We start from the raw sequence: 11981 nt of genomic DNA on the forward strand, positions 1-11981 counted from the left end.
AGGTATTCTCCCAAATCAAGCTTTGCCTCAATTCTGAGAGCTTAAAGCAATGACAATATTTCCGATACCTCATTTTCCAGAGTGTTCAATAGTTATCATGCTGAATGCTTTGCTGGTACAAAACAGTCCACAAAAGTAAGGGAGTGATAAAAGAAAGGGCTTTTTGTTGTTACACTGGACCAGAATAAAACTGGAAATGTTTAATGGACTGAATAAAATATCCTAACGGATGATGAAATGTGACCTATTAACTAGTATGAAAGAGTGCATTTCTCCCTCTTGTTAACAAAAGACTTGCTATAACATTGCTGGAAAACCAGAGCCAATCATTTTCTTATCTTAAATGCTAGGGCAAATTTAACTTCTTCCCAGAAAGCCATAGGGGTGAAACGTCAAGATAAAACTGCTGCCACACAAAAATTGGAGTATTATCCTCTTGGCCTGTGAGTCTACAGATATGTGCAGGGGCTTGTTGTAGAATTAGCTTGCTGTAAGGACATTGAAGAGGAGTAGACAAATCCACTTCCAATGTGACAGTCTCTCAGGCAAGAGGCAGCACTGTACAGCGATTCTTTCTTTTCAGTCTCTTTTTCCTTTCTGGCAGAGTGGAGCTTCAGTTCATAGAGTCATGACAAGAGTTAAGTTAGGCTGTAAATTCTGTGCTTCTGGTGGGCCTAATGAGGAATTCTGTGAGCAATAGTATCTCTGACTCCTCTGCTTAAAAAGCAAAGCAAAACTTTATAGCACAATGGGCAACAGAAAAAATGTTTATTCACTGAAAGAGAAATTATATACACAAATAATATTTGCACTGTTTATTACCTTATCATTAATATATATTTATATATCATATATTTAAATATGCATAGACACCAGTAATATGAGCTATATATATTACATATACTTAACCAAATCAAATAAATTAAATTCTGTTTAGACACATACACAAAAACACTTATGCATACCTGAACTGAAAAAGCAGATGTTTAAAGAATTGCGTAATCCTATTTACTGAATAGTTCACTAAAGTTTATATATATAGAAATACGAATTCAAATCATGCACATGTAGAAGTGCCTGCAAAAGTTGCAGCGTAGTTACCATATATACACATTTTATCTTTTGATCTTTCTGGTCTGTACTGTCTTTGCTTCTAATACAAAGAAACTTAATTTACCTTATCATATGTGATGATAATGGATAGAGGACCAATGATGTTTCCATCAAAAGCAGAGAAACAAGTCATGAAATACTCTTCAGAGGTGAATCAATGTTCGTGGTGTGTTTGTGTAAGCATGCTGCCATTCATTCCTAACAAAAACCTGTACATTTTTGTACTCATTGTGAGAAACAGTCCATGCAGATACATTCTGTGAAAGGTTTCTCTTGAAAATGTCTCTCCACTTTGTCTTTTGATCCCTTCTCCCTAGTTCCAGATCAATGTGATTGGCAGGCCACTTGTTATGATTCCTGTTTATACTTTAGAAGAGGCAATAATGGAAGTTCAGGGTCAGTTCTCCATTGCTGTGTATTAACATGCGCTTTGATTTCAGTGTCACTGGGGATGATGACTCAAGGTACAAAGTGATGGAGAATCAAGACCAGGTGTCTAGAAGATTTGTAGATGATGGTGCAATCAGCCTGCATTTGTGAGATCATACGATTTTGTTTCAAGTGAATATTTGGAGTGGTAATTCTTGACAAGCTATGGGATTCATAACAATCTGATTAGCAAACTTCAGAGTCAAATGCATTGTCTTTCCTAAACAATGTGGCTTAAAACTCTTGGATGAAGAAATGGAAAAGAACGTGCAGAAAATTAGTACTATTGTTCACATATGATTAAAGATAAGAGAGGCAAGAGAAAAGGAACATTATTTGAATTTTTTTAATCTGGTAGTGCCTTGATTAAGAGATCAAACAATAGTAATAAATGGTAAAGCATTAAATTTAAATTAAAGCAAAGTGAGTTTCACAAGATACACTTAATCTATGTCAATAATTCTTCCCATATTGTTCTTATCAGAAAACAGCCTTGCTTCATGAAAAGGAAATCTAGTCGTGATTTCACTTAATTAGAAGTCATGTTAAAGGGTGGCAAATGAACAAAGATGGACTTAAGCAAGCATGTGTTTCTCACAGATGTCTTAAGAGCATATTTTTTCTGCAACAGGATGTAAAGTCAAGTTCTTGTTCCAGGAATACTCTCTGAAGAAAGTCTTGAGATAAAATCTGTTCTGAATTTTTCAGTGTAATGTCAGGGAAGTACTGGAACCAGGAGCCATTTTATGTTGAAACTCCTGAGCCAAATACAGGCTATAAAAAATAATGACAGTCAAGATTGATAATAGTTATGCTGTAGCTTGAGCTAGTTACCATAATAACCAATAGAAATGACTGGGTTCCTTACCTTTAGAAGTTCATGTTGATTCTGTTCTTTCTGGGATTAGTCTTTTAAAAAATTACTCTGCAAAGAATAGGAATTTTAGAAATACTTCAGCTAACTTTGTCTTCCAGATCAGCTATAATGATCAGAATTGAATATATACAACTATCACTGCCACTGGTATGCTTCCCATTACGCTTCCCTTCTCCTCCAGCACTGAGTGAGGTGCAGAGCAGAATTAGGTCATTGGAGACTGGATGTTCAAGGGGATGGGAACATGCACTCCCACCGCACTGCCATTCCTACTCAGCATTGTAATGTAACAGCACAATCCATCTTTAAGGGGGCTGTTTCTATTGACTCTAGTGGGTTTATCTATTACTATAGCAGTAAAAAAATATGATCGAGACAATCCCACCTCCTGCACAAGCAGGTCTGCATCAGTTAATTTTGCAAGTCTGTCTATACGCATTGAGAGGATGTAGGGATGTTGCCTCTGCCATTGTGTAGCTGTGATAAAAGTGTGCACAGCTGTGTGCAAAGATTCAGACAAGATGCTGTAGTTATTTTGTATGGCTAATAACTCGATTCTGACATTTCTGAACAGAGCATTATAAGGCTTGTCGTTTAACCTGAAGCAGGTAGTGATGTTGTATGAGTGACATCCTGACTACTGTCTTAATTATGAGAAAACTGGGGACTGTGATGCTATAATGTTTCACTGGGAAAGCTGAATGGGTGCCAGTGTGGGATGACAGTACAGAAGAATGTGTCGTCAGTGATCACAGCAGTGCCTGTCCACGTCAGGGAATTTGCAAGGAAAGAGTTGTTTAAAATAGGTTATTCTTCTACTTAGCTGCCTACATTGCAACACTTTTTCCATATGTCATGTTTTCCTCTCTATTTCAGTGCTTCCTATATACTACAAAAGACTCACCTTACACCTTTGGTTTGTAACATTTGACTTGAACCACATAAGCTTTAACTCAGCCTTATTATAATAGAGCATCAGTCATTTTTCAGAAACATGTAATATTTCAGTTTTCACGTTGCTTAAAATCCTGAAGGTGTCTTAATTCCAGTGGGACAGAAATTCATTTTGACTTGCAGAACACATCCATCAGTGGAATATATGTAATGAGGCTTTGTGTGTCTCAGTGTCTGTTGCTACAGTTAGGATTTTTTTAAAGTTGCATTTTCAGAATAAATAGATAAATGTATCTTGCCTCAAGTTTCAGAGTGTAAGCAATGGTAGAAAGATGTTGTGGACAGTTTAACATTTAACTTTGTGCTGCATAGTGCATGGATTTGCCTGTGGGTGATCAGGTACAGGCAACTTGAAAAGATGCTGCTGAAATCGCTAGGATTCAGCTAATTGAACTGCTATATTGGTAGAGCCTGGAAATCTTGTCTTCGTGTGGTGTCACTGGAGGGTTATGTCCCACGGGTCAGTTGCGATTGTCCAGTTCTCAGTGGGTTCTGCACACTGGTGGAGGAGAGACTCAATTCCTCTGTTATTATTTCTTTAATGCACTTTAAAAAAGTCTGTGCAATGGGGTCATTCTTTATGTGAGTTTATAGTCATTAGTTGGTCTCCAAGCTTGTGCTAGTTTTGTGGTTTTGTGGTTCTGCAGGTAATTAGGTTTTAAAAAATATGAAATGTTAAATGAATAGCAAAATCCCTTCCTTCCTTCACAGACCTTTGAGACTACTCAGCCTGCCTGTATTACTGTAGAAACCTTGCAATATTTGCCTTCAGAGAAAAATAAAATTGCTGCCATTTTTCTTTTGCAAGCAAACAAAAAAGAAAATAACAGTCCTAATTCAGCAGTGAGGCCTGATATTGCTCCTGCTTCAAAGCAACGCTAAACAATGTTCAGATTGGCAAGGGCACTCTCTAGCTGCTTTGATCCAACTCAGAGCTGCAGGTTCATAAAGAAGTTCTCGTAACACAGGTATAAATACAGAAACAGCAATGAAATATCCACTTGTGCCTTTTGGAAATGTTGTTTGAAGCTAAGTTTCTCAAGAAGTCCACCTTAAGGATAAAAAGCAGCTTTTGTATCCCATAAGAGGACTATATTGGCTACGACTCAATAACAAAACACTACTATCTGCTAACAAATAATGGTTTAATAAAAATTATTACCGCTGAGCTTTTCAAAGCATTCCAGAGAATGTACATGCATGTTTTCCCTTTATTTCAATGGATACTACCTCTCTATTATCTGCCTTAAAAACTCAAGTTCATATTCAGGTATATCTCGCTAAACAACTTCAACAAATTCAAATTGCTGTGAAATGTAATGCTAATTCCTACATCATATATCAGACATAGACAAGGGATATATTTTTGTCCTTTTTAATAAGTCTTTAGGAAAGTAATTCAAGGCAAGCAAATATTTATTATACTAATCCATGAACACAAGGGAAAAATAGAATTATGCTAGCTGAAACAGGATTTTTAAATATATGTGATATCCACATTACATGGTTACTGGGAGTGATTTTGTAACTATTTAATGAAAAAAAATGTGGAAAATGCTTTCAAGACCAAAGTACTTTTACACTTAACTAAACTTTCATACTCACTGAGGAATGACAGACTAGTTTTGCTAATAAGTCTGTCAAACATGGCTAGCCAACTGAAAACCCCTCTAAAAATTTGCATAAAGAAAACTTACAATTTATTAAGAGCCATATAAAGCTCTGGATAGTTTTTCTTGCCAGAAATTCCAGGAGAGAAGAAACTGAGATGCACATATTTTAAATCGGTATTTCTTGAGAAACCATTATCACTATAAACCAGCTGAGCAGGTATTTTGACTTCTCTCTGAAATGACTAGTTAAATAGGATGAGGGATTGTTTGCTTGTTTTGAAAAACATGGGAATGTAGGAAGCTTTGAAGTAAACAAGCTTACTCAGGTCCCAGACAGTCGTGTGAATTACTAAGTAGTTACATCAGTTTCAGTGGCAACTTTGCTCAGGTCAGAAACACCTATATCATTATGGAGGTGATAATACTGATCCTTATCTAAGGTGATGGAGGCAGTGACCTCAAAGTAGTTCTTATTCAGAATCTCCTCCTGATGTTGAAAATGCAGGTACAAACTGTATATTCTGTGAACTGCTTTTAATGAGGGATAACAATAAAAACTGCAATATTTTTGTATGGGCATGCAGTTCATGCTGTAGAAGTGCAACTATAAAAGGAGTTATCCTTCTGATATCACTTATTTGCTTTCATGTAAGTACGCACCCTAAGTAACTTATCACAAAATGCTCCATGATAGGCTAGCTGAATAAAACTTTAAACATACTTGGACAGAATCACAGAATGTTCAGGGTTGGAAGGGACCTCTGTGGGTCATCTAGTCCAACCCCCGTGCCGAAGCAGGGTCGCCTACAGCAGGCTGCACAGGACCTTGTCTAGGCGGGTCTTGAATATCTCCAGAGAAGGAGAATCCACAGCCTCCCTGGGCAGCCTGTTCCAGTGCTCCATCACCCTCAGAGGGAAGAAGTTCTTCCTTATGTTGAGACGGAACTTCCTCTGCTTCAGTTTGTGCCCATTGCCCCTTGTCCTGTCACTGGGCACCACTGAAAAGAGTTTGGCCCCATCCTCCTGATACCCACCCTGGAGATATTTATAAGCATTTATTAGGTCCCCTCGTAACCTTCTCTTCTTCAGGCTGAACAAGCCCAGCTCCCTCAGCCTTTCCTCATAGGAGAGATGCTCCAGTCCCCTCATCATGCTTGTAGCCGTCTGCTGGACTCACTCCAGTAGCTCCTCATCTTTCTTGAACTGGGGAGCCCAGAAATGGACACAGTACTCCAGATGGGGCCTCACTAAGGCAGTGTAGAGGGAAAGGAGAACCTCCCTCGACCTACTGGCCACACTCTTCTTGATGCACCCCAGGATCTCATTGGCCTTCTTGGCAACCAGGGCACACTGCTCGCTCATGGTCAACCTGTTGTCCACCAGCACTCCCAGGTCCCTTTTCACAGAGCTGCACTCCAGCAGATCCACCCCAAGCCTGTACTGGTGCATGAGGTTGTTCCTACCCAGGTGCATAGGTATACTTAATGCTAAATACTGGTTAATGTTATGGATTTTTTACTAATTTCATATAATTACAACACTAGGTGGTTGAATTACAAAGAAAACGAGGGTCATGTATTCACATGTCTAAAAATTCATCTGTTGTATTTCAAACCTCTGTTATAAGAGGTACTTATAAAAGAAATATATTCTTAAATGTAGATTGGAGCCATTTCTGAAGACAGACTTTATAATCTTCTTTGATTACATAAAGCAGTAATATTTACCAGAATGAACATTATAGACAGTATCATTTTGATAATTGTAGCTGTAAGCTTTCATATAGAATAACGCAGTTTGAAGGATGATCAAAAATCAGTTTTTGAGTAGTTTTTAAGCTGAATGTTTTGCAGAGCTGCAGCAACAGAATGGCAACTAAGGTTTTAAGGACTAATGACTGAACATCTAATAAATTTTAAACCTCTTCCCTCTGGTTTGCATGTTGTGGCTGGCTTATAGACTGAGAATTAAGGAGGATTAGAGTCACACCGTTGACTTTGACATTAATTCATTCAACTAGTTTTGGCACTACAAAGTACAAGTAGTTATTACTCACAATAGTTTGAAACTAACAGTTTCCACATCCTATTGGCTTGTCAATACTAGCCAAAAAAGTTACATTACAATTTTAAATCAAAGTTAAACACTAAAATTTTTCAAAATGGTTGAGGTTGTGTGTGCAGTTTTCCAAACAGTTCTGGTTTTAGTGTAAACATTTAGCCTAGGTTAACTACTTTCAAAGTAATGGCAGAAATAGAAATAAACATGAAATCTATTAATAAATGAAAAAAATAGTTAAACTGTTTTCTCCCATTGTACATTTACATTAAATAATAACTTTATATTCATTTTCAAGGTGATATATAGTGTGAGGTTAAGAATTTTTTCCTTCACTTTATCAAAGCGAAAAAGTTTTCATTGTCATCACCACTGGACCAGTTTGTGTACTAAAACCATAATTAATGTAAGCTGCAAAGTAAATTTTATATAAATTGGTGAAATTTAAAGATTTTCCAAATGAAGAACATGAATAATTTTATAATTATTTTACTTCTGTGGTGAATTCAGACTCATAGTGTCTTGAACTGGGACTCTAATTCACCTGGTTTGGGATAATGAACATTTGAATGGGATTAGACTCATCAGGTGTGAAATCTTACTCATCAACAATGAAGAAGTGTTCATTGCTTAAGGAAATGTTCTTTCAGACGGAAGAAAACAGGATACAAAATGCTTTCTTGTCATGAGATTGTGCCAAAGAAAGGCTTGCTAAACAAAGCATCAGCTAAGATCAGCATATAGAGGTGGAGTCTACATACTGCTTCGAAGTTGAAGCTGAACAATAGCATTTCAACATTTATTTTTATGCTGCATTTTTGTATAGCCATATGAAATCTTTCATCATCACAATTACATGTCATATTATATATGTACAATTAATCATAATAATGGTAACATATATCTTTTTGTTACAATGATTTGTTAAAAATATTGCTTTTTCTATCCATGCGAAGCGAATAGAAACATTTTAAGTAAAAATATAAGTTATAAGGAAAGTCTGGGAAAGACAGAGATAAATAATCTACCCATGGACAAAAGAAACCAATAGTTGACTGAGAAATTACTGTGGATCACAAAAGAGACCCATTTTTTCGATAACAATCATGAACACTGTTGGGAAGCAGCTTTTACTCTTATCAGACTGCTGTGATATATATAAATGGTTTTGGGAACTGGCAATTACCTCACACATATATAAGGTTATATTTTAACTGTGGACTTAAATATTGCCCATTATAATAACTCTAGTAGCATCTATGTACCAAACAAACTCTAGCTCAGGTCTAATCAAATTTATCTCTGTGTCAATGAGTTTGCAGGATTAGGGCTTAGGTTTTTCCTTTAGAATATAAAAATTATTTCTATTTTTTTATTTTCCTCATTTTAATAATCTTCTGAGAAACAAGCAGTGTGACCCATAGCAATAGCCGTAATTTGCAAAGTATGACTTTTTTTTCACATACAGGATGAACTGTCTTAATCACAGATAATTAATTTTCTTCCTTTTATCTAGGAAAAAAACCATTATATAAAATACAGTTGTGAAGCAAAGTTTTGAGAGAGATTTAATAGGATTTTCATAAATATTATATCTAACTTTATAATGTCATTTTCGTAGAATTTTAGCTCATGATGTCGAGCAGTAACAAAAGTCAAGACCTTTAGAGAAGGATGAATATTGGTATTGTGACTTTTCAAAAAGGTTTAGACAACATAATAGCCCTAGAACATGTATGTCAGAAAGCAATGTACAAGTAATGATCTTTCTTAGGAATCTTGAAGATGTTGCTTAGTTCGTAGAGGAAAATATGCATCAAAAGTTAGTTAGTTAAATAAGAGGAAACACTATGTTATTACATTTTATTTTAACTATTGGATTCTAAACCTGTAGGTGTGTAATCGATGGCCTTGCTGGACTTGTCAATGCCAGACGAAAGACATACTCGGACTGAAGCGTCAAGATCCGAAGAGTTAACAAAGGGAGCAATTAAATTGTGGTTATCTTATCAGACAGAAGTAAGGGGGGATAGCCCATCACTGTAAACCAAGTGATCTGTGGGGCATTGTGGAGGCTGCGCAGCCAGAGATTGCTTTGGATAAAGCACAGATGGCCCCCGAATACACATACCAAGATGCCCGCTCCATAGGCGTGTTGAACTGCTGAGTCCCGCTTCTGACGACACGACATTCCATGCCAAGAGCCAGCCGACACACAATAATTGACTCAGTCCCACCTCGCAAACAGATTTTCCAAACCTATAAAAATAGGCACTTGAAAACTCTCTTTGGGAGGAGGAGCCAAGCGAGGACTTTACCTGACAGACGGGTCAACAGGCCTGAACCTCTCTTCCCGCCTCAAGAAGGGACGTCTTTTTGGTAAGAGTCACACCTCTGACTTTGTCAGATGTATCCCTGGGAACACATTGTTAACTAAAGTGCTAAACCATTACCTTGAGCTCAACTTTTGTAGACAGTGCATTTATCAACGGCAATCTCAAATCTGTGATACCTGTCACTTGAATAAATTACTATTGCTTCAACTTTGCGAAACTGTTTCAGTGAAAGTCCTTGGAGGGGCTCTGGCAGGCAAGTTGAATCTGAGAAGTGGCTACACACTTAACCCTTTAGACATACACCGTCGACCAAGTCTGGGACTAGGAGTAGATCCAGCCACACCTAGACTCCTCTCTGAGAGAGAGTTTAGAAAGCAAAGGGGTCTGCTCTGAACCTCGTGACTCAATGGGAGGGCTCTCCTTTTGCCGCTTATCAGACTCCCTTACTCCCTTTAACGTGACTAGGTGTTACACTGCAAATAGGCCTAGTATTTAACAAAAGGTCATATAAATGCTGTTTCATTCCTTCCACCCAAATATGCTTTTAGAAGCCTTATGATCTTTTGTAACTTAGATAAAATACTGTTTGTCATAGATCTTTTCCAATCTCTTCCTACTAGAAAGGAAGAAAGATGGTCTGTACCAGAATCATAGAATCATAGAAAGTTTTAGGTTGGAAGGGACCCCTAGAGGTCATCTAGTCCAACCCCCCCACAGCGAGCAGGGACACCACTAACTAGATAAGGTTGCTCAGAGCCCTGTCCAGCCTGGTCTTGAATGTTTACAGGGATGGGGCCTCCACTACCTCTCTGGGCAACCCGTTCCAGTGTTTCACCACCCTCATTGTAAAGAATTTCTTCCTTATATCTAGCCTAAACCTACCCTGTTTTAGTTTAAAACCATTACCCCTCGTCCTGTCACTGTTGTCTCTACCAAAAAGATTGTCCCCATCTTTCCTATAGGCTCCCTTTAAGTACTGAAAGGCTGCAATCAGGTGTCCCCGCAGCCTTCTCTTCTCCAGGCTGAACAAGCCCAGCTCTCTCAGCCTGTCCTCATAGGAGAGGTGCTCCAGCCCTCGGATCATTTTTGTAGCCCTCCTTTGGACCCGCTCCAACAGTTCCATGTCCTTCTTGTGCTGAGGGCTCCAGAGCTGCAGGCAGTACTCCAGGTGAGGTCTCACCAGAGCAGAGTAGAGGGGCAGAATCACCTCTCTTGACCTGCTGGCCACGCTTCTCCTGATGTAGCCCAGGACACGGTTGGCCCTCTGGGCTGCCAGCGCACATTGCCGGCTCATGTCCAGCCTTTTGTCTATCAGTACCCCCAAGTCCCTCTCAGCAGAGCTACTCTCGATCCTTTCATCCCCCAGCCTGTATTGATACCGGGGATTACCCCGACCCAGGTGTAGGACCTTGCACTTGGCCGTGTTGAACCTCATGAGGTTCACACAGGCCCACCTCTCCGGCTTGTCCAGGTCTCTCTGGATGGCATCCCATCCTTCTGGTCTCTCGACCGTACCAGTCAGCTTGGTGTCATCTGCAAACTTGCGGAGGGTACACTCAATGTCGCTGTCCATGTCTTTGATGAACATATTAAACAGCACCGGTCCCAGTACGGACCCCTGATGGACTCCACTCGTCACTGGTCTCCACCTGGACATTGAGCCATTGACCACTACCCTTTGGCTGCGACCATCCAAACAATTCCTTATCCACCAAACGGTCCACCCATCAAATCCATGGCTCTCCAATTTAGAGAGAAGGATGTTGTGGGGGACTGTGTCAAAGGCTTTACAAAAATCCAGATAGATGACATCCATTGGTTTTCCCTTGTCCACTCTTGTTGTTACACCATCATAGAAAGCCACTAGGTTGGTCAGGCAGGACTTGCCCTTGGTGAAGCCATGCTGGCTGGCTGTCTCCAGTCACCTCCCTGGCCTCCATGTGCCTTAGCATATCTTCTAGGAGGATCTGTTCCATGATCTTCCCAGGCACAGAGGTGAGGCTGACAGGCTGGTAGTTCCCAGGGTCTTCCTTTCTACCCTTTTTGAAAAGGGGCACAATGTTTCCCTTTTTCCAGTCACTGGCTAACTTCCCCTGACTGCCATGACTTTTCAAATATCATGGAGAGTGGCTTGGCAACTATGTCAGCCAGTTCCCTCAGGACTGTGGGATGCATCTCATCAGGTCCCATGGACTTCTGAACATTTATGTTCCTCAGGAGATCCTGAACCTGATCTTCACTTACAGCTGGAGGGATTTTACCCTCCTGGTCTCCTTCATGCCATTCATTGACTCGGGAGGGGTGAGGAGAGAGGTTGCCAGTGAAGACTGAGGCAAAAAAGTTGTTGAGTACCTCAGCTTTCTCCTCATCTGCTGTTGCCAGTTCGCCGGTCTCACTCATGAGCGGGGGTATGCTTTCTTTGACCATCTTTTTCCGGCTGACATACCTGTAGAAGCCCTTCTTCTTATTTTTCACTTCCCTTGCCAAGTTCAGCTCCAGCTGTGCCTTGGCCTTCCTGACCCCATCCCTACACAACCGGGCAGCTTCCGTATACTCTTCCCAGGAAGTCAGTCCCTGCTTCCACTGCCTGTGCAGTTCCCT

The 11981-nt window shown here is 39.6% G+C and overlaps 1 long non-coding RNA gene across 2 annotated transcripts in view; it reads left to right on the top strand.

Moving 5' to 3' along the window:
- LOC142358878 (uncharacterized) overlaps positions 1–9531 on the top strand; it is a 35538-nt gene extending 26007 nt beyond the window's left edge. For both annotated transcript variants that reach the window (XR_012761917.1, XR_012761916.1), the window contains exon 7: positions 8939–9531. This is a non-coding gene — a long non-coding RNA (uncharacterized LOC142358878). The remainder of the gene's footprint in view (positions 1–8938) is intronic.
- Positions 9532–11981: the final 2450 nt, after the last annotated feature.

The sequence above is a fragment of the Opisthocomus hoazin genome, chromosome Z, assembly GCF_030867145.1.
Source record: "Opisthocomus hoazin isolate bOpiHoa1 chromosome Z, bOpiHoa1.hap1, whole genome shotgun sequence".
In the NCBI taxonomy this organism is placed as follows: Eukaryota; Metazoa; Chordata; class Aves; order Opisthocomiformes; family Opisthocomidae; genus Opisthocomus; species Opisthocomus hoazin.